This window comes from Equus caballus, chromosome 14 (genome assembly GCF_041296265.1).
Source record: "Equus caballus isolate H_3958 breed thoroughbred chromosome 14, TB-T2T, whole genome shotgun sequence".
NCBI classification, from domain to species: domain Eukaryota; kingdom Metazoa; phylum Chordata; class Mammalia; order Perissodactyla; family Equidae; genus Equus; species Equus caballus.
In genome coordinates, this window is record NC_091697.1 from 23692842 (window position 1) to 23715105 (window position 22264).

Sequence of the window (22264 nt, forward strand, 5' to 3'; positions counted from 1 at the left end):
CTGGGACTCAGAGCAGGAACTTGAAGTCCAGCTGGTCAGTCAAGGCCAGCTCCGTCACTTGCTACCCCGGTGACCTTGGGCAAGTGTGTTCTGCCTGAGTCTTATATCTCTCTCTATTAGTCAGGAATAATACAATGACTTATTTTCTAGGGTTGTGGTAATGAAAAAAGGAGATGGTCAGTACGAAGAGTTGAGCACAGGCCCTCTCATGTAGTAAGTACTTGTTAAATGCTAATTTATAGTATTAAAAAAGCGTTTATGGGCCAGGCAGTTTTCACAGTCGGTTGGAGGAAGGAGGCCAAGACCCACAAACAGATCATTTGACATGGCATGTCAGTGTCGGACTGGAGAATGTTGTGGAATGGCGTTCACCCACTGTGGCTTCAGATGAGGTTCTCCAGAGGAGATGCCATCAGCTGGCTATAAAGGGGGGCACGCGCCACTTGACATTTGTTATGACTGTTTGGGGTTATTCTGAAATTTCTTCTCACGTGGATCTATCTTATCTCCTCCAACTTGAATTCTCGAAGTCTTCTCAACTAAAACTATGTTTTATCCCTTTGCTTTCTCGCTGCGTTGGGTCTCACGTTACATCACTGACAGCTATAGTCACATAAAGATCTGAGTCTTTCCTAAGATTTAGAAAAGGAAGAAGGGAGAAAAGAGCAAACTTTTGAGGAACACCTTCTGCAATGCCAGGCTTCTCGGCCGCACTATCAGATTTGATCTAGAGTATTCTTTGAGATAACCAAGCTATCACTCCAATTTTTAAGATGAAAAGACTAAGAGTCAGAGAAGAAATCTGCAAGTTGATCTAACTAGAGATGACATGGCTGGAATCTGTTCCCAGGTTCCTCTTAGCCCAAAGTCTCCCCAAAATGCCCAAACCATCATTTTCACATTGTTATAAGACTGAAAAAGAAGAGCCTCATTGTATATCACAGAAGGAAATGAGATTCGGCCCACAGTGGTTTCTGCTGTCATTTTCATCTCACTCAGTCCCGTTATCTCTCTGGTCACCTCTGATGTCAATAATCAAGCAATGCAGTAACGCAGCCCCTTTCCATGAGCTGAGCGGCCATTAGATTTGCTTTTCTAAGTCCCATTCAAGAAGCTGAAATCCATTTGCCTTCCTTTATTTTTCCCCTCTCCATTCCTTTCTGGCCTGGATGGAGCGCCTTAGTGCTGGAAGTCATCCCACATTTCTTGGCAGCGTTTCCGTCTTAGCCTTTACAAGGTCCTTCTCACCCACCACCTGCCAAACCAGGGACATGCAGCAAAGGGGCAGAACCGACCAGTCAGCCCCACCACACCCAAGTCAATATAACTCACAGCCCAAGACTTAATTTAGAACCCCCTTCCTGCCACCACGTACCTTGGCGCTTATGTTTGTGGCTATCTTTCTGGCATGGGGATTTCTGCCAAGGTTATTTTAATGCTGACTGACACCTCTGTCTATTCTGGGAGAATATCTCTGGAGAGAAGCAGCCGGTGCCCAGGTCCCAAGACCTCTGGAATGTAATACTGGAACGTCCAGACTACATCGGTTCCTTGGTGGGAATCTATTGCGTTCGCTAGAGAGACTGGGGGAGATTGTCCTCCTTTCATGTGTTAGAGTGACTTAAATGCCCCCAGCCTCTGCTGACCCACATTTCTAATTTATCAATCTATCGAAACAACCCATGAAAGGAGTGAGGTACTGATACATGCCACAACATGGACGAACTTGAAACATGCAAGTGGAAGAAGCCGGACACAAATGGTCACATATTGTATGACTCCATTCACAAAAAATCTCCAGAATAGGCAAATTCATAGAGACAGCAAGCAGATGGGTGCTTGCCAGGGGTTGGAGGGAAAGGGGCGAGGCGTGACTCACACAGTGACCTTAAAGGGTGTGAAGATTTCTTTGGGAGTGATGAAAATGTTTCGAAACTAGCTTGAGGTGATGGTTGCACAACACTGTGAATGAACTAAATGCCACTGGATTTAAATGGTTAACTTTATGTTACTTAAATTTCACCTCAATTACAGAGTACCTCAATCGCTACAGAAAGGATTTGATGTGGCTGACCAAGTTACACACATTCACCAAGACACAAAATGAATACAGCAAGAAATTGGGACAAGAGGAAAATGGGGCTAGAAAGGAAAATGAACCCTGGGTGTGAGTAAGAGGAAATCTGCAAGCTTTTAGCTATCATTTGATTATGAGAGGTGACTGCAGATTCAACCTGAGCTTCCCAGCAACCAATGCAAAACGGAAGACGTGAGTTCTTCCAAATTTGCAGAATCCAAAGAATGCAATGAGTCAGTGTTCAGAAAATGCTCTGTGGAAGGCTAGAAGAATTTAGGAGACCCTGAAGGGACCACTTTAGAGATGGACACCCATTGGGGGAGGGGCCTCCTGTAATGCTCCTCTGCCTGGCCGTCCACACAGCAAGGCTCAAACCCCAGCCCTTTCCTCTGAGAAGCAGGCTTGGCAAACCTCCCAGCCCCATGGAGGGAACAATCTTATTCAGAAAATTGTGGGGCCCATGGATCCCCAAAAACAAACTAGAAATGTTGTCTGGACGATACATCACGCACATGCAGTTCACTGAATATTTGAGGGGCAGCTGCTCTCGTGGCCAGCACTGCTTACACCCCAGGGACACAAAGGTCAGCAGAGCAAACCTCATGAAGCTTGCCTTCTACAATGGAGGCAGATGATATTTTTTACAAATCACATAAATATATCATTGCTAACAGTGTTTAGTATGAAGAAAAAGGAGAGGAAACAATGGGAGTGGATAAGAGTGGAGGGACTAGTGGTGATGTTGAGAGGAAGTCTTCTCTTAAGGTGGGGACATTAGAGATGAGATCTGAGGGAGAGTTCAACCACAGAGAGAAAGAAAGGCTTCTAGATGGAGAAAAGAACATGAGAGCAAAGGCCCTCAGGTGGGAGGGAGGAACCTGGAGCATGCTGGGAAGTGACAGAGGGTCAGGGTCAGTAAGGCAGAGAGCGACAGAGAGAGCGGAGGGAGAAGAGGCAAAGAGATGGACAGAGGCCAGGTCCTGATGGACTGAGGAGGAAGAGAAGAATGCGCAGGTCCAGCTGCACTGCTGCCCACTCTGGGGTGTGGAGGAACATGGAAAGATGGCCTCCAGGATGGAGAAGGAAGCTGGTTTCGAGGACTGAGGGATGTTAGGATATTGTTTCATGCATTAGTCCCCAGGGGCAGGCAGGAAGATTCCAGAATGAACCAAACCCTTGTCCTACTGGTAATATCGGGCTGGAGAGGTCATACTCGTCCCTGGGGAGCCTTCCCTGGCTATCCCTCTGTGTACCACTGGTGTGTGTACCCAGAGTGCTGTTAACTCTTCTTCAGTGTTTACCTCCAACATCTGCGGGATCTTTCCAGAAGTCTGGAGAATGCTGTTGGCTGCCACAGCAGCCATTTATGGAGCTTCGTTATCTGTTCAGACCCTTCAGACGTCACAGTACCATGTGAGATAGGCATTATCAGCTACATTTTGAAGGTGAGAAACGTAGACTGAGAATGAGAGTGGCTGGAGGGTTTGCTTATAGTGACCCAGGTAGTAAGAGGAAAATCCGGATTGGAGCTCAGGTCTTGTGATTCCTCAAACTGCTGCCTTTCCAACCACAGTTCACAGACTGTCTGAGGACCCCTGAGGTCACCCAAGGTATGCCTTCGAGGGCTTTCAATCTTAGGTCTCACCTCTGCCTCCAACCAGCTGGTAGACCTCCAGAAAGGCACTGGATTATGCTTTCCTTGTGAAATAAAGGTGTTTCTGCTTTAGGGTTTCCAAAATGCATTCCTCAACCTTTTAGCCCCTCAGCGTTCTCCATGAGAAAGCTATCCCATAGTCAATTCCCCTGGAGAGACCACGCATACTCAATCTCCTCCTTGGTGAGTCACCATGTGGTGAAGGCTCTGAGAGATCTCACACAGGCTGGCCTTCTCCGTACCTATTTGACCATGGAAACTTTCTGGTGTACAGTACCTAAATCATCCTAGGAAACTTGTGTTCCAGAACACTAGACTTGATCACTCAAAAGACTAGACTTGATCACTCCAGCACGGATTGCTGTTTTCCACATACTATTCTGGGCTCTGGAAAAAATGTAAATGGTGAAGCTAAATGGATCCTGCCCTCAAAGAAATCCTACTCTGGCGGGTGACAGAAACATGTCTACAGTGAATTGTACTGTCATGTGCTAAGTTCCTAGCCTGTGGCCAAGGGATGAGGGAGGGCTGGAAGAGACGGCAGGGTAGAGCAGTGAGATGACCTAGCAGCAGGATCGGTGCATCGTGTGGGTGGGGAGGCACTGGGGTGGTCAGAAGGACGTGACAGAAGAGGTCCCAAGTGGGGCCTTGAAAGATAAGCCAAAAAGGGGAGTGGAAGAGGAGATGATGAGAACTTTACGGCCAAAGAGATGGATCAGCCAAGGCACAGAATGTTCAGGAAATGGTGACTAATTTGATAAAGCTGATGGAAACCCAGCAGGGGTTGTGGGGGGAACGGGGTGGGTGTGGGAGGCTCAGGGTGCTGTCTGAGAGGACAGCCTCCTCTGAAAGGCTGAGTTTATGCCCCAGGGACCCTCACTGCCTTTCTGGTCTGTGACAGCTAGGATTCCCCATCTAGATTTTCTGACCATGCTCTGCTGCTCTCTGAGAGTTCAACCCCCGGGGTTCAGCCAAGCTCTAACCACAAAGAGTGGAGACAATATGGTTAGAGAGTAAAACCCAACCCTGAACTTGCCCCCCAGTTTTCCATATCTGAATTTCCAAGGTTACCTGGAGCTCTGCTTATCAGTTAGGAATACTTTAGGCTGCAAGGAACAGAAAATTCAACTAAAGTGACTTAATTTTTTTCCCTGTGGAATGGGAAGGGTCAAGATGAGGTGGGAATGCTGGTCTCTGGGGGTTGCCTGCACCCCACGGTGCCCTCCTTTCCAGTATCTGCCCCAGAGCAATTCAGTCATCTGGTCGACCCCACTCCCACCACAGCCCTCTCCCTCACCGAGAGGGAGTTTGTTTTTCTCACGTGGTACAGATGGAGGTAGGATATACTGGCTGTAATTCAGCATCTCAGTGATGTCAGGACCAGTGTCTCTGCAATTCTCTTCACCTTTCCATCTTGTTTTCAAGATCTCAGCTATAGGCTCCGCCCATCATGTCTATGCTCAAGGGAGAAAGGACCCACCTTCCAACGAGCTCCAAAGCTCTCCCGCGTGCACCTGTTCATTGTGCAGAACATGTCCCATGACTGCCCCTAGTGCAAGGATGTCCGGGAAAGCAAGATGTCACCGGGAACTGACTTCACTGCTGCTCCGAACAGAATCAGGGTGTGTCAGCAGGCAAGGGGGACATTGATTCTGTGTCAGTCATAAAGAGTGTCTGCCATCCATAAACAGCATAATTCTGCTCCCCTCTTGGGTGGAACTCTTGGTGTGAGCCCAATGGCAGAGCTCGGCCCCCAGAAGATAATTGCTTCTTGGCCATTTCTGCAAACCACTCTGTTCCCTTAAGGTTAATGCAAAAAGAATTTTTCTGTTTAGATGATTTAAATGGACTCTGTGAGAATTTAAGGATTTCTTTAAAAAGCCTCAGGAAAAAGGCACAACTAATTACGTGCCTTAAGCTTCACACACAGCAAACTCTGACCCAGGCGCTCGGCACATAGGAGAGCCCGTGCTTCTGGGATGGGGGGCTGTCTGCCTTTCTCCGCAGAAGCTGGACATGGGCAGCATCTTTAGAATCTCTCAGATTTCCCCTGGGGTGGGGTGGGGGTGGGACTTCTTGCTCCATTTGAGAAAAGGTTAGAAAGATTTAAAAGAAAGGTTCAAAATAGATGCAAAGAGAGAGAAAGACAGGAAGGCTGGGAGGTCTGCTGGCTGTAACTGTATAATTGTGTCTGTCTTTCATTTTTGCTATTCTGTTTCCTAAAATATTTTCGTAATGAAGGCTCACTTCCCTGTTCCTAGTCTGCCGTCATCTGGAGTCTTCGGAGCAGGATAAGGATGGCCACCCTCTACTGAATGCTTATTGCACACCAGACCCAGCACTGAGCACTTTACACACTCCGTCCGATCGGGCCCTCAACTGCCCTGAAGAGTAAGAACTGTTAGCACCCCATTCTGCAGATGAGAAAACTGAGGTTCAGAGACGCAAATTAACAGGCTCAGGGCTATCAGCCCTCAGGTGCCAAGCTCCTAACCACCGTTACCATTCGGCTCCTGCAGGCTATCGTTGGTGCCTAAGAAAACCAAAACTGCTCTTCAACTGAGAGCAGCGTCGAAGGCCCGGTGGCGGGCCTTCCTAGGGCAGGAACCCTCGCTGGGCTCCCTGCCAGCTCTGACCCGCAGGGCCCGGCACCATGGTCTGCTGATCTGCCTTCACAATGGAGGCGGGAACAAGGCAAGGGAACTGAAATGAACGGAGCTACAGCTGAAGCCAGGCCTTGAGTAACATATGGTTTGAGTAACGTTTGATCCTCACAACAGTTCAGAGGAAAATCTAGGAGACTGTTGATTATAATGTCAGCCCTGCCGTCCAGCAGATTGGAATCCTGCCAGCCGCGTGACCTAGGGCAAGCTTGCTAACCTCTCTGAGCCTCATTTCCTCTTCTGTAAAATGGTGCCCATCACGGGAATCTTATGAACACTAAAATAATCCATGGGAATAGCTCAGCACAACGCCTAGTACAACTTGAGCTCTTGAGCGATAACAGCTACTATCTGACTGGTGCTCTAGAGCGGAGGTTCTCCTCGCCCTATTTTAAGGGTGAAGAAACCAAGGTGGCTTGCCCAAGTCACATGGCTGGAAAGTGGCAGAGCCGGGATTAAAACCCAGGCCTGAGCTGGCTCTCTTCACGAGCCACGATGCTTCCCTCACGGGGAAGTGCCTGTGGAGCACCTATCAGAGCTGTGGCAACCTCAGAGGGAAGCAGTGCTGCCAGGGGAGGATCTACTCCTTCCTTTGAAGGCCAAAACCTCGAGGAATGGGGTCTAGGCAGGGCCAGATCCTGGGCAAAGGGGACTCCTCACAGACTCCCTTTCTGCTCTCGGCAGCAAGCACACAGGGAGCCTACGTTCTAGGGGCTGCGGAGGGGAAAGTCATGAAGCCGCACCCGCCGGAGATGGCGCCTGGCGCTCGGGGTGATATCTCCTGGAGGTGTCAGCACGTCATAAAGCATTCCCACTTGGCCAGGGCAGCTGCTCCTAATTTTGTCCAAGGTTCAGAAACAACGAGACACGTGGGCCTGCCACTGACTGTTCCTGTTCAAGTTCATGGAATTTCAGCTCCCAAGGCCTCCATCGGAAAACATTCAGAGACATTTTCCCAGGCCAGTGCAGACCCGCTGCCAGGAGACGTCTCCCAAGAAGGCTTCCGCCTTCTTCAAATAGGCCAAAAGGGTTTTTTTTCCTTTGGGCACCAGAAAAGTACAGCACGTATTGTACATAAATGCAAACAGTAGGTACAGGGTGGCCAGGATGGTTTGGTCGTGACTTTGTCATTAGAGCATTGAAATAGATGACCAGGGCACCGCCTTCTGGGGTAGCTGCCAGCGTCTGCTGGGCAAGAGGCATGGGGGCCGGACTTGGGCGGTGTAGCTCTTTGGTGCTCTGCACACCGACACTCCAGCAGGCAGACAGCGTGTTTAGCCAGGCTTTGTGGGGAGTTTCATAGATTCCCCATCCTCGTGCACAAAGAGAATTCCCTGCCACGGGTCCTGCCTGCCCGGATGCACATCACCAGCATGAGGTGCCCTCTTCCTGTGAGTCACATGCCCAAAGTGCCAGTCAGGGGCCCAAGGGGGCAGCCTGGTCCCACCCAGGATGTGGAGGAAAAGCAACAGGCTGTGGCGCAAAGAGCAGCAGGTTTGCAAAAGAAGACCTGAGTCCAAATCCTGGTTTTCTCACTTACCTCCTTTGCGGCCTCAAGCTGGTCCCCTGCCCTCACTTGGAGGACAGGATTCCTAATGCCCTTTCTGCTGCCTCATAGGGTCAGTCAAATGAGGAGATGTGTGTGCAGGCTCTTCCCATGTGTAAAAGGCGCAGCACACAGGAGGAACCCACTTAGTGTTTTTGAATGAACAAGTGAATTAATGACTTGGTACACTTATAGGGGAAACTGAGGTTCTGAGCGGGGCACTTAGGCTGTTCGTGGTCAAAGGCTGGGCCCACTGAAAGCTCCAGGTGGACATCACCTAGGGTTTCCCGAGCGAGTGCAGGAAGCCAGGATGCATCAGCTCAAAGGCAACACCGGTCCCCGGCACCCTGCTGTTTGAAACCCTCCACAAAGCCCCCCTGCACTGAGAACAAGCACCCAAATCCTGGCCATGGCCTTTAAATAGGGCTGCAAATTGCATCCCCTGGATATAGCGAATCAGAACGTCTGAGATGAGACCCAACAATCTGTTTTTAGGAAGCGCTCCAGGGGACACTGACGCACAGTTGAAAATCACTTCTCCAGGTCTCCGTGGCAGCCCCTTATGGCCAGTGTAAAAATCTCTACGTGGACTTTTAAGGTTGTGTAGCCTTCACTGTGAGTCTAGTCGTTGTAGGCTCCAGGAGAATCCAGAGATTCTCCATTCAAGACAGACCTGCTGAGAGTGGCGGCTCAAACTGGTAGGTCATCAGCAACTTCCACCAACTCTGGATAAGAGAGGGGACAGGCCTGAGGTCCTGTTGCAGAAAGAGAATTCTGCTACCCTGTAAAGCATGGATTTTAAAGGGATGGGGGAAGACTGATGGTGTACTTGCCTGGGTACCCTGTGTATCACTTGGAATGCTTTCAGCTGCAAGGATTATCAACTGAAGGGTGGCTGAAACAATATAGACCCTTACTATGTCACTTTGCAAGAAGCCCAGAGGAAAGCAGGGCTGGTCACAGAGGTCTCAGGTCTTCCCATGTGGTGGCAGGTCATCCTTTATCATCACAAGACGGGTGTTGCAGCCTCAAACACCATATGCTCACTTGACAGCATCCAGAGCATGAAATAAATAAGCAGGACAATGAGGCCTTGACTTTCTCTTATTATTAGGGAAGAAAAATTTTCCCAACAGTCTCCTAGCAGACTCTCCCTTACATCTCCGTGGTCAGACTCGGGGAACACACCCACCCCCAGGCCAATCACTGACAAAGGAGAAGGGACTGCCACAGTTGGCTTGGATTCATCAGGAACAAAATCGAGGCTCTTAGTGGACAGGAAGGCAAGGAAAGAATGAGGGCAGTGAATCTGCTAACAAGTAGGAGGATATTTCTTCAGAAGAGAATGAGCTCAGAGCCTGAAGCGCCAAGTTCAGATGCCAGTGGATGCCCTTGCAGATCACGGAAGATCCTGTACGCAGAGGTTGGAGCATCAGACGGGAAGGTGTAAGGGTAGGAGTGAAACCCATGTGAGAAAATAAACTCTGTGGAGAGACAGAGGCAGAGGGAGAAGAGCACACGGAGCAGGTTTGGGACTGAGAAGTTTTCCCTATTTTCTAGGAGCCATTGGAGGAGCTGAGAAAGACAGCCTGGTACTGTGGACACCAAGACCATATATGGATGGGGGTCCCTTCCCCACCTGAACTCTTTTAGGGATCTGAGCTAGGGGTGGGGGCAATAACCAGAGGCAGCTCAGCGCCTCAGGAGCTTTCAAATGCCCAGCTGGGCATGTGCCAATTTGGGGGCAACCCCACATCGGAGTCCTCAGGTCCTGATCTAACACTCGGTCTTTAGCAGCCAACAGAAGATGGCAGGCAGGGAGCTGGCGTTGGGGGTGCGTGGGGAAAACCAGGGTTCCGGGCTCACCAAGAGCCTCCTTTTCAGAGTGGGAGTCGGTGTGGATGAGCTCTGTTTCCTGTGGAGAGGCAGCGAGGATTCCCGCCCCCTCGCCCCAGGGCGGGCACACACCAAAGCTGGGGGATGTGCCAGGCGAGCGGCCAGTCCTCAGGGCCCAGGAAGAGGGAGCCCGGCCTGAGGAGGGTTGGGGGGACATCAGGCTCGCAGATACAGCCACTGCACTTCACCCCAGGCTCCATCCAAGAGGAATTGGATTCCAGTGGGTATGTGGGGGACCAGGGACTTCAAGGGGCCATGAACAGGGTGCAGGCTCCTCCTGAGCCCTGCCCTGGGAGTCAGAGCTGTGTGAGAGAGCTGGGAGAAGACTGCTGCTCTGCTGTCTGCTCGGGGTGGGCGCCTCTCCCTTGCTGTCCACTGCCTGGTCCTGCAGGGATGAGGCATCTGCCATCGTCAGCAGAGGAGCAAAGGCTCTCTAGCAAGCTGCAAACAGAACCAGTTCTGCACAACCCTGTGAACCAGAGCTTGATTTCACTGGAAGCCTTGCTCCCCACGCATCCCGCGCCTGGGGGATTTACTGTTCTGGGGGTCTGTGTCGGCACCGCCACCTGCTGCACTCCCCGGCCCTGGAACGGCCCGGGTCAACAGCTGCTTGCAGGCCTCCCCAGTCCCTCCTGGCACCCCTCCCCTGCAGCAGCTCTGTGGACGGGCAGCTCGCCCAGCCTCTGAGCGCTCCCAGTGGCGCCTCTCTCTTCCTGCCGCCCCAGGGCTCAGTCGCACCTGCCGCCCTGCCTTCCCCAGGGGCCCCGGCCCTCCCGCCTGTCATTGTGGCTTACAGAGAATGCCTCCTGCCCTGACCCCAGGACGCACAGCCTCCCCACTTAGAAATCACAAGTCTCTTCTAAAGCTTCACCTGTAAAGTGGGGCTGCTTCCCTCTGAGTCTCATGGCCCCACTGGTCAGCAGGAAGAGTCAGGAAGTCATTCGTCTTGTTCCCAGGGTCATTTCCATAATGGATCATGCCTCCACTCCTGTTCACCCTTTATGCTGGACACAACCTTTTTTTTCTCTTAGTAAATTTACAAAAGTAACATGTGTCCACCCTCCTCAGTGACACAGTAGGAATAAGTAGAAAGAAAATCATCATCACCTCTCGCCATCCCTTTTCACCTGCTCTTCCCATGCCTAAAACAGGTGGCGAGTAATCTTCCCCAACACTGCTCACACAAACATACGCAGATGTGCACGCAGGTAGCCTTTTGGCTTGGAGCTGGTAGCTTTTGCAAAACCAGATCCTATAACACGCCCTTAGGGGCTGCTTGCCTTTCTCTCTTAACAAGGCATCGCAGCTTTCCTCATCGATAGATAAAATCAGATGCATTTTGGCACACAGTTATGTAAAATTTCCACAGATTTGATGTGCCACAATTCATTTGTTCAGTTTTTCCCCACTGGTGGCTACTTTGGTGGTGTCTGGCTCTTTCTCAGCATGAGTAAAGCCACAAGAACCAGTTCTGTCCTCCACGAGGACAGACTGGGCTCAGGGTTCATCCTGGATGCCATTTCTCCACCTCTCTTGCCATTTTTCCCCCTCCCTTCCCATTTCCTCTGCATTTCCTGTCCGTAATTTCTGGCGTGGCACTTAATAACCAGGTCTGATGTTCTGTTTTATTTTTCTGCTTATTATCTGGACCCAATTCCAATGTGTGTGGCGGCTCCCCACACCACCAAGCAATTCTCCAACTGGGTGTCCTACAATTCAACTCGGTTCTGACACTACCTACCTGGAGATAGCGTCAGATGCACGGGTTGAGGGCTCAGTCCCTTAAGACTGCCTCCACTTCAGGGGCTAATTGCAAGTCCAGGTTGTCGCTTGTGCTTCTGACCAACAGGCTATAAATCAGAGGTTCCCACGACCTCCTCTTTGGGTTCGATTAGTTTACTAGAGTGGCTCACAAAACTAAGGAAACCGGTTTACTCACTAGATTACTGGCTTATTACAAAGGAAATCAAAGGCTATGAATCAACAGCCAGATGAAGAGATACGTTAGGCGAGGTCCCAAACAATGGAGTCCCTGTGGAGTTTGAGGTCTGGCATGGTGGCCCATGGAAACGGTCTGGTCCACCAACCTGGAAGCTCTCCAAACTCCCTCCTTTTGGGTTTTTATGGAGGTTTCATTGTATAAGCATGATTGATTAAATCATGGGCCATTGGTGCTAGATTCACCCTCCAGCCCCACACCCCTCCCCAGAGGTCAGGGTGAGACTGAGAGTTCCAACTCTCTAATCAATCACGGTTGCTTCTGGCAACAAGCCCCCATCCTTAGGTGGGGTCCAAAATCACCTCATTAACATAACAAGAGATCCCTTTGTCACTCTCATCACTTTAGGAATTTCAAGGGTTTTAGGAGCTTTGTGTCGGAAACTTGGCCAAAGATCCAACGTCTACTTCTTCTTATAAATCATAATATCACTATCTGTATCTCCAGAGAGTCAGAAACTACTCAGGGCAAAATTAAAACATTATGCTCATCTTTGTTACTTAGGCAGTGCCTGGAACCCAGTGGGTGTCAATAACTGACTATTACAGGAATGAAGACATGAACGGGTCCTGTGGGAAGGAGTGCCTTGTGCCTCTAAATCATTGCAAGCGTGATGCTTAAGAACACAGTTTTAAAAGCAGGTAAAACCTGGGTTTACATCATCGGTCTGATGATTTATGAGCTGAGTGTGCTTAGACAAGCTATTCAACACCTTGGTGCCTTAGTTTCATTCTTTGCAAAATGGGAAGGTAATACCTATCTTTTAGGGGTTTTGTAGCTCAATGCTACATGGTGACCATTCAGTCAATGGTACCTTCTGGAAGTGGTGATAGCAATAGTAATGATAACAATGCTAATAAAACTCAATGAAATTAAAAATTAAGCTGAACTCACAGATATTTTCAGAATGAGAAAGAAACTTTACTGTAAATCTTTGTACGTGGTCTATGATATGAAGGAGGAGGTCAGGAGGAAGTGAACCGAGGCCAGGGAAATGGCGGCAATGGATGATGACAAGGCCCAGAGACCCTAGAAGCAGTGTTTCCCAAACTTGCCCCATCTTAACCATCAGAGAGCAGTTAGCGTACAGATTCCTAGGCCCTCCACTTGAGATTCTGGCTCAGTGGGCCTCGGGTGAGGTTGAGGGCTGCTTTTTAATAATCCCCCTGCAGGCTCCTGATGCACAGCCTGGTCTGGGGAGTATGCATGGAAATGGGTGAGCCCAGCTGAGTTCTGGTCTCCTATGTTTTCCTCAAGAAGTTTCACAGTTTTAGGTTTCATATTTAGGAATGTGGCCCATTTTTACTTAACTTTTGCATATGAGGCAAAGCGGGGACCAAAGGTGATTTTTTCACATGTGCATGTCCACCTGTTCTAGCACCATTGGTTGAAAAGACTGTTCTTTCTCCACTCAGTTTCCTTTGCACCTTTGTTGAAAATCCATCGGCCCTATATGTGCGCATCCTTCTGGATGCTGCCCTGTTCCATGGATCTATATGCTTTTCTTGATGCTGATACCACTCTGTCTTGCTTACTGTAGCTTTAAAATAAGTCTTAAAGTCAGACAATGTAAATCTTTCAACTTTTTTCTTCTTTTTCAAAGATGTTCTGGCTACTTAGGTCATTTGCATTTCCATATGAACTTTAGAATCAGCTTCTCAATTTCTGCCAAAAGGCCTGCAGGATTTTGATTTGAATTGTGTAGAATCAACAGATCAATTTGGGGAGACTAGACATCTTAACAATATTGATTCTCTGATCCATAAACACAGCATATCTCTATGTAATTTAGCAATTCAGTAATATTTTGAAGTTTTCAGTGTACAAGTCTTACACATATTTTGTCAGATTTATCCAAGCAGTTCAAATTTCTGAAGGTTTTGTAAATGATACTGATATTTCAATTTCCTATTTTTTATTGTTAGTATATAGAGATATAATTGATTTTTGTATATTGATCTTTTATCTTGCAAATTGCTAAACTCGCTGACTAATTCAAGGTTTGTTTTATTTTCTTGATAGATTCCAAAGGATATTCTACATAGATGGTAATGTTTTCTTCAAGTAAAGACAATTTTACTTCTTGCTTTCTGATCTGTATGCCTTTTATTTCTTTTTCTTGCCTTATTACACTGGCTAAAACCTTCAGCACCATCCTGAAGAGAAACGGTGAGAGCGAATCTTCTTCCTTGCTTTTGATCTTAGGGAGAAAGCATTTAGTCTCTCATCATAAGTGTGATACTAGCTATGGGCTTTTCACTGATTCTGTCCATCAAGTTGAGGAAGTTCCCTTCTTTCCTGAGTTTTCTGAGAGTTTTAAGTGAGAATGAATGTTAGATTTGGTGGAATGCTTTTTCTGCATCTATTGAGACGAACATATGGTTTTCCTTTTTCAGTCTGCAAATATGCTGAATTACATTGACTGATTTCCAAATGTAAAACCAAACTTGCATTCCTGAGATGACCCCACTTGGTCATGATGTTTGTTCTCTCTACCTATGTATGATCTATCTATCTACCTATTTAGAGTGGATTTGCTAAAATTTTAAGAATTTTTACATCTATGTTCACAAGGGCTTTTGCTCTGATGTTTTGTTCTTATTATTGTTTTTCCCAATGTCCTTGTCTGGCTTTAGTATCAGAGTAATGCGTGCATCATAGAATGAATTGGGGAGTATTTTCTTATCTTCAATTTTCTCTATAATTTGTGTAGAACTGGTATAATTTCTTAAAATTTAGTAAAATTCACCAATGAAGCCATCCAAGTATAAAGTCTTCTTGGTGGGAAATTTTTAAGTACAAATTAACTTTCTTTAATACACATAGGGTTATTCAGGTTATTGACTTCATCTTGAGTGAACATCTTTGTGTCCTTCATAGAATTTGTCCATTTTTTCTAAGCTGTTGAATTTATTGGCATAAAGTTGTTCATAATATCTCCTTATTGTCCTTTTGAAATCTGTGCAATCACTAGTTATCATTTCTCTCATTCCTGATATTGGTAATTTGAATCTTCTCTCTTTTTTTCCTGATCAGTTGGTCAAGAGATTTATAAATTTTAAGGATCTTCTCAAATAACTATCTTTGGTTTCAATGATTTTCTTTAGTATTTTCTGTTTCCTACTCCATTGATTTCTATTCTGGTCATTATTTCCTGTCTTCTGCTTACTTTGGGTTTCATTTTTTTATTTGTTTTTGGTTTTTGACTAACTTCTAAAGGTGGCAACAAAAGTCATTGATTTGAAACTTTTCTTATTTTCTAAGATAGGCATTTGGTGCTATAAATTTTCCTCTAACTACTACTTTAGCTGCTTCCCACAAATTTTCATACATTGTCTTTTATTTTTCACTTATGTCAGGAGGAGGGAGTGGTCAACTGAATCAAATGCTGCTCATGGATTGACCGATAAGGACTTAAGGTTGACCTGTGGAGTTAGCAACACAGAGGTTACTGGTGAACTTGGTGAGCTATTTTGGTGGCATGGTGAGGGACAAAAGCTTGATTGGAAGGACTCAAGGGAGAAAGTAGAGATTGAGAGTATAAATCTTCTTTGAGTTTTGTCTTATAAAGGAGCAGCGAACTGGGACATAAGCTAAATGGGGAATGAAAGGTCAACAGTAATCTGCTTTAAGATCGGAGAAAAGTAGCATGTTTGCATGCTGATGAGAATTGCTTTGACTTTTTCTATTTAAAATTTTTTAGCTTCTAGTTCTTTGAAAAGACAAACAAAACTAACAAACCTTTAGCTAGGCTCAACAAGAAAAAAAGAGAGAAGGCTCAGATAAACAAAATCAGAAATGAAAGATGAGAAATTACAACAGACATCTCAGAAATACAAAAGATTATAAGCGAATACTATGTAAAGCTATACACCAACAAATTGGATAATCTAGAAGAAATGGATAAATTCTTAGACTCATACAACCTTCCAAAACTGAATCAAGAAGAAATAGAGAATTCAAAAAGACCAATAACCAGTAAGGAGATCAAAACAGTAATCAAAAACCTCCCAAAAAATAAAAGTCCAGAATAGATGGCTTCCCTAATGAATTCTACCAAACATTCAAAGAAGACTTAATACCTGTCCTTCTCAAATTCTTCCAAAAAATTGAAGAGGATGGGAAACTTCCTAACTCATTCTATGAAGCCAACATTACCCTGATACCAAAACCAGACAAGGACAAAGCGAAAAAAGAAAATTATAGGCCAATATCACTGATGAACATTAGCAAAAATCCTCAAAAAAATACTAGCAAATTGAATACAACAATACATTAAAAAGATCATACACCATGATCAAGTGGGATTTACTCCAGGGATGCAAGGATGGTTCAACATCCACAAATCAATCAATGTGATACACCACATTAACAAATTGAAGAATAAATCTCACATGATCATCTCAATAGATGCAAAGAAAGTATTTGCCAAAATACACCATCCATTTGTGATAAAAACTCTGAATAAAATGGGTATAGAAAGAAAGTATCTCAACATAATAAAGGCCATATGTGACAAACCCACAGATAATATCATTCTCAGTGGAGAAAAACGAAAGTTATCCCTCTAAGAACAGGAACCAGACAGGTGTGCCCACTTTCACCACTCTTATTTAACGTAGCATTGGAAGTCCCAGCCAGAGCAATCAGGCAAGAAAAAGAAATAAAAAGGATCCAAATTGGAAAGGAAGAAGTGAAACTGTCACTATTTGCAGATAACATGATTTTATATATAAAAAACCCTAACAAAACCACTAAAAAACTTTTAGAAGTAATAAATGAATACACTAAAGTAGCAAGATACAAAATCAACATACAAAAACCAGTTGTGTTGCTATACACTAACAATGAAGTAGCAGAAAGATAAATAAAGAATACAATCCTATTTATAATTGCAACAAAAAGAATAAAATACCTAGGAATAAACTTAACCAAAGAGGTTAAAGATCTGCACACTGAAAACTATAAAACATTGTTGAAAGAAATTGAAGAAGACACAAAGAAATGGAAAGATATTCCGTGCTCTGGGATTCAAAGAATTAACATAGTTAAAATGTCCATACTTCCTAAAGCAATCTACAGATTCAATGCAATCCCTATCAAAGTTCCAACAACAGTTTTCACAGAAATAGAACAAAGAATCCTAAAATTTATATAGAACAACAAAAGAACATGAATAGCCAAAGGAATCCTGAGAAAAAAGAACAAAGCTGGAGGTATCACACTCCCTGATTTCAAAATATACTGCAAAACTATAGTAACCAAAACAGCATAGTACTGGCACAAAAACAGACACACAGAGCAATGGAACAGAATCGAGAGCCCAGAAGTAAACCCACACATCTATGGACAGCTAATTTTCAACAAGTGAGTCAAGAATATATAAGGGAGAAAGGAAAGTCTCTTCAATAAATGGTATTCGGAAAACTCAACAGCCACTTGGAACAGAATGAAAGTAGACCATTATCTTACACCATACACAAAAATCAACTCCAGATGGATTAAAGACTTGAATGTAAGACCTGAAACCATGAAACTTCCATAAGAAAACATAGGCAGTACACTGTGACATCGGTCTTAGTAGCATATTTTCAGGTACCATGTCTGACTGGGTAAGGAAGACAATAGAAAAAATAAACAAATGGGACTACATCAAACTAAAAAGCTTTTGCACAGCAAAGGAAACCATCAACAAAACGAAAAGACAACCTGACAATTGAGAGAAGATATTTGCAAACTATATATCTGATAAAGGGTTAATATCCAAAATATATAAAGAACTCATACATCTCAACGGCAAAAAAACTAACAACCCAGTTAAAAAATGGGCAAAAGATCTGAACAGACGTTTCTCCAAAGAAGATATACAGATGGCCAACAGGCACATGAAAGGATGCTCAACATCATTAACTACCAGGGAAATGCAAATCAAAACTATACAGATATCTCACTTCTGTCAGAATGGCTATAATTAACAAGACAGGAAACAACAAAGGTTGGAGAGGATGTGGAGAGAAGGGAACCCTCATACACTGCTGGTAGTGTAAACTGGTGCCACCACTATGGAAAACAGTATGCAGATTCCTCAAGAAATTAAGATAGATCTACTGTATGATCCAGCTATTCCACTGCTGAGTAATTATCCAAAGAACATGAAAACATGAATGTGTAAAGATACATGCACCCCTATATTCACTGCAGCCTATTCACAATAGTCAAGACTTGGAAGCAATGTAGGTGCCCATCAAGAGATGAATGGATAAAGAGGATGTGGTATATATACACAATGGAATACTACTCAGCCATAAGAAATGATGAAATCTGGCCATTTGTGACAACATGGATGGACATTGAGGGTATTATGCTAAGTGAAACAAGTCAGAGGGAGAAAGTCAGATACCATATAATCTCACTCATAAGCAGAAGATAAAAACAGCAACAAACACATAAAGACATAGAATGGATTAGTGGTTACCAGAGGGGAAAGGGGTAGGCAGAAGAGCAAAAGAGGTGATTAGGCACATGTATGTGATGATGGACTGTAATTAGTCTTTGGGTGGTGAACATGATGTAATCTACACAGGAATCAACATATAATGATGGACACCTGAATGTTATATTATTTTATAAACCAATGTTACCACAATAAAAAAAAATTATTTAGCTCATTGCCTCTACTACTCCAGAATACATACTCATCCTTTTTTCTTACTTTATTAACTCTAGATAACATCTCTTGACTCTAATGTAAAAGATAAATGTATGGCTCAATTCTGCTACCTCCTTGCTATCCCTCTCTGCCTTCCAAAGTTTCATTGTGTGTGTGCTTTATCCATTAATTATCTTTACACCTTTAAATAACTTACCTAAACCTCTATTTCTTGTTCCATCACTTTTCATATGTATCTCAACCACTCATTTTGTAAGTTGAGTTATCAACACTCTTCCTTCCCACAATCTTTTCTTTCCCTCTTCCTATTCCAACTTTGTTTAGCAATGATTGTTTATAGATTAAATCAAATTGATTAAATATAAAGCATTTAACATGTCTATAGTAATGTTATTCATGTTGGGTCAAGTAGTGTGCTAAAATTAAATTGTCTTCTCCAGAAGTCATTTATCCACTTATTTATTTATTCATTCATTCATTTGACAATTATTTACCGAGTGCCTGCTACCTGCCAGGCACTGTTCTTGCCACTAGAGAGAGCATGATGAAGAAGACAGATGAAATCCTTGCCCCGTGGAGCTCACATTCCAGTAGGGAGGCAGCAATAAACAAGCGAACCAATAATATAACTCCAGGTGGGGATGAGTGCTACGGTGGAAGATAAAGTGGGGTAAGAATTTAGACAGATGAGGGATGCTTTAGACTGAGTAGTCACAGTTTCTGAACAGAGACCTGCGTGGAGTGAAGAAGAAGCCGTCCAACAGCTGTTGACTGGACCATCTGACATCACAACACTTGAACAGCAGAAGGAAAATGCTGCAAACACCATAGTCAAGTGGATTTTCTTTTCTTACATTCACCTTTCTCTTTTTCTTTTCTTTTTGTTTTGCTGTACATTTGAACCATGATATGGCGTCTTAGATGCTTCTATGTCCCTCCAACTCAGAATTGTGACATCCCTTTATTTGCAAAGGCAAGTTGCCAATAGCAAAACACCAAACAATTTAAATGTCAAGAACTTTGGTTGCCAATCACTGAAACTGATGGATAAATATTTAAATGGTAACGCTAATAAGATCTAATCTTTATGAAATCTCTTTTTGCCACGGCCAAAAAATAAAGGTCAAGGGGAGCCACTCTCCCTTGAACATGCTCAAGAAACAGAAGGATGTCTCCATTTGAAAGAAAGGTTCAGAATAATCCATCCTTTGGAAGGACTCTTCTTTATTCCTTTGACAAGTTTAATTTAGTGCTGGTTGTTTGTGATCACACCCTGGGCAGAGCAGCACACTCGGTGAGAGCAGGAGGCCTTGATGAGTGGAGACCCCCGGCAGCCCTTGGTAACGGAGTCGGCAGGCAGCGGTGAGGTAGGACTGCTGGGATGCTGATAGAATGATTGGGTCTGCAGATCACCGTGGGGAGAACAACTCCAGGTCTTCTAGTACATTTGCCACTTGCAAAGAACTTTTCCAACTTTTTCTATCTCAGTCTATCTGCTAGGAAGATGAGATAAACTGGGGTATAGAATGGCAGAGAATCAATCTAGTAGTCCATCTACAAGACCCCTGGTCCCCTTGGTGATGTAGTGCCTGATATGAGATGTCCCTTCTGCCCTGGCTAAAGGAACTGGTGTCTGAGCGCTTACTGTTTAGGAGAACAGAAGTGTCATGCAATGAAGAGGACAGCAAGGCAATGAAGGAAACAGAGGACAATTTCTCTCTTATACTCCAAGTTGACTGAATACACAATGGCCTTAAGAAGCAGAATGAACCTTTAAATTCTCACTTTTATAATTCAATGATAGAAAAAGGTTGCAAGGATGTCACCATAATGACTTTGGGGCAGTAAGATTTGGGGGACCAGAGGGGAAAGAGCTTTTACTTTTAATTTTATATACTTCTACTTGTTTAAATGGTTTTACAATGATTCTGTATTCCTTTGGTTATTTAAAAGCCTCATAAACTAGTTTAGCTTTTATTATTAAAGCAAGTTCTAAAATCAGAACTCTGTCTCTTTTTCATGATTAAACTCCATTAGATCATTCACTAGCCTGAACTGTATCTCTCTCAGGGCCTATACAATGATTATACTTTGGAAATGTTTTTAAATTGGCAAACTGATTATAACAAGTAGTTAAAGCAAAAAGGAAGTGACGTGGTGTGTCCTCTTGCTTACTTCTGAAGTTTTTATGACCATCATAAACCCTAATTCTGACTACTGGGTGCTTTGCAAATTACCTTGACCCCAGAGTTGAACAGTAAATCCAGATAGTCCAAAAATCAAAACTATATGAGTGGAGACTTCCACTTCTGGCCATGATGAAGTCATGGGGACCAGATTTACCCTCCTGCCTGAAACAACCATGAAATTAGACAAAATATATGAAACAATAGTTTTCAACATCTTGACACCATGCAACAAAAGATAGTGACCCCAGCAAGACTGGAGACAAATGAGGAGAGCCTTGTGATTGTCCCAGCTTACTGCCTGAGGGTATTTCCAGGCTATGGCACAGGGAGGGGGAACCAAGAAGAGCCTGGAGGCCTCTCTGAGTCCAGGAGATAAAGCTAAGAGTACAGGGAGGCCAGGGAAGCTAGAGTTTTCAGGGCACAATAGCAGAGAGGAGAGAGATGCACAGAGAGAACCCATAAATCTACAGCAAGTGTCCTTGAATATTCAGCAGAATAGTGATCAGTGTATGTTTGTGAAGAAACTACACAAGGCTGGGTAAAGAACCACCCAAAAGGACTGGAGCAAACAGTACCTGTTAGAATCAGCCAGACTGGAAAATCTCATCCCTCAAGGGGTACTGGGTAGAGCACTAAGAATGGTCTTACCTAAGCAGTGGAGAATACTTAGCCCTAGATAAAATGCTGCTCTGGTCCAGCCCAAAAGAAATTTAAAAGCAAGACCTGCCAAGATCAAACTGTGTCCAAATAACCTCATTCCAGAAAAAAGCTCAAAAATAGTTATAGGAATACAAAAATACCCAGCAACCAAGAAGGTAAAGTTCATAATGTCTGACATCCAATCAAAAATTACCAGGCACTCAAATGATCAGGAAAATATGGCCCAGAGGGAGTAGAGAAATCAACTGAGACTGACTCAGAAATGTTACAGCTGTTAGAATTAGTAGATAAGAACATGTCAATAGATATTATAACTGTATTCCATATGTTCAAAAGCTAGAGGAAACATTGAACATGCTAAGTAAAAACATGGAAGATACAGAAAAAGATAATAAATCAACATCTAGAAATAAAAACTATAATGTCTGAGATGAAAATTACACTGTATGGAATTAATGACAGATTAGATATTGCAGAAAAGATTAGTGAACTTGAAAACACAGCAGTAGAAAATATGTAAAATAAAACACAGAGGAAAAAATACATTAAAAAATGAATGAACAGAGCATTTTTAAGTTGTGTGACAACTTCAAGCAGCCTAATATATGTATAATTTGAATCTCAAAGGAGGCAAATGAGGACAGAAAAAAATATTTGAGGAAATAATGGTAAAATATTTTCCAAATTTCATGAAAAATAAAAACCTCAACTAATTAAAAAGCTCAACAAACTCCAAGAATAAGAAATACTAAGAATACTACTTCAAAATACATCATAACCCAATTGCTCAAAACCAGTGATAAAGAGAACATCTTAAAAGCAACCAAAAGAAAAAATATACATTATGCACAGAGGAACAATGATGAGCATGACAGTACATTTCTCATCAGAAAACATGCAAGCTAGAGGC

General features: G+C 44.2%; 1 long non-coding RNA gene across 1 annotated transcript in view; it reads right to left on the reverse strand.

The window, feature by feature from the left end:
• Window positions 1-22264, reverse strand: part of LOC111767939 (uncharacterized) — a 214831-nt gene that overhangs the window by 15518 nt on the left and 177049 nt on the right. The gene's annotated exons all lie outside the window — the stretch shown is intronic.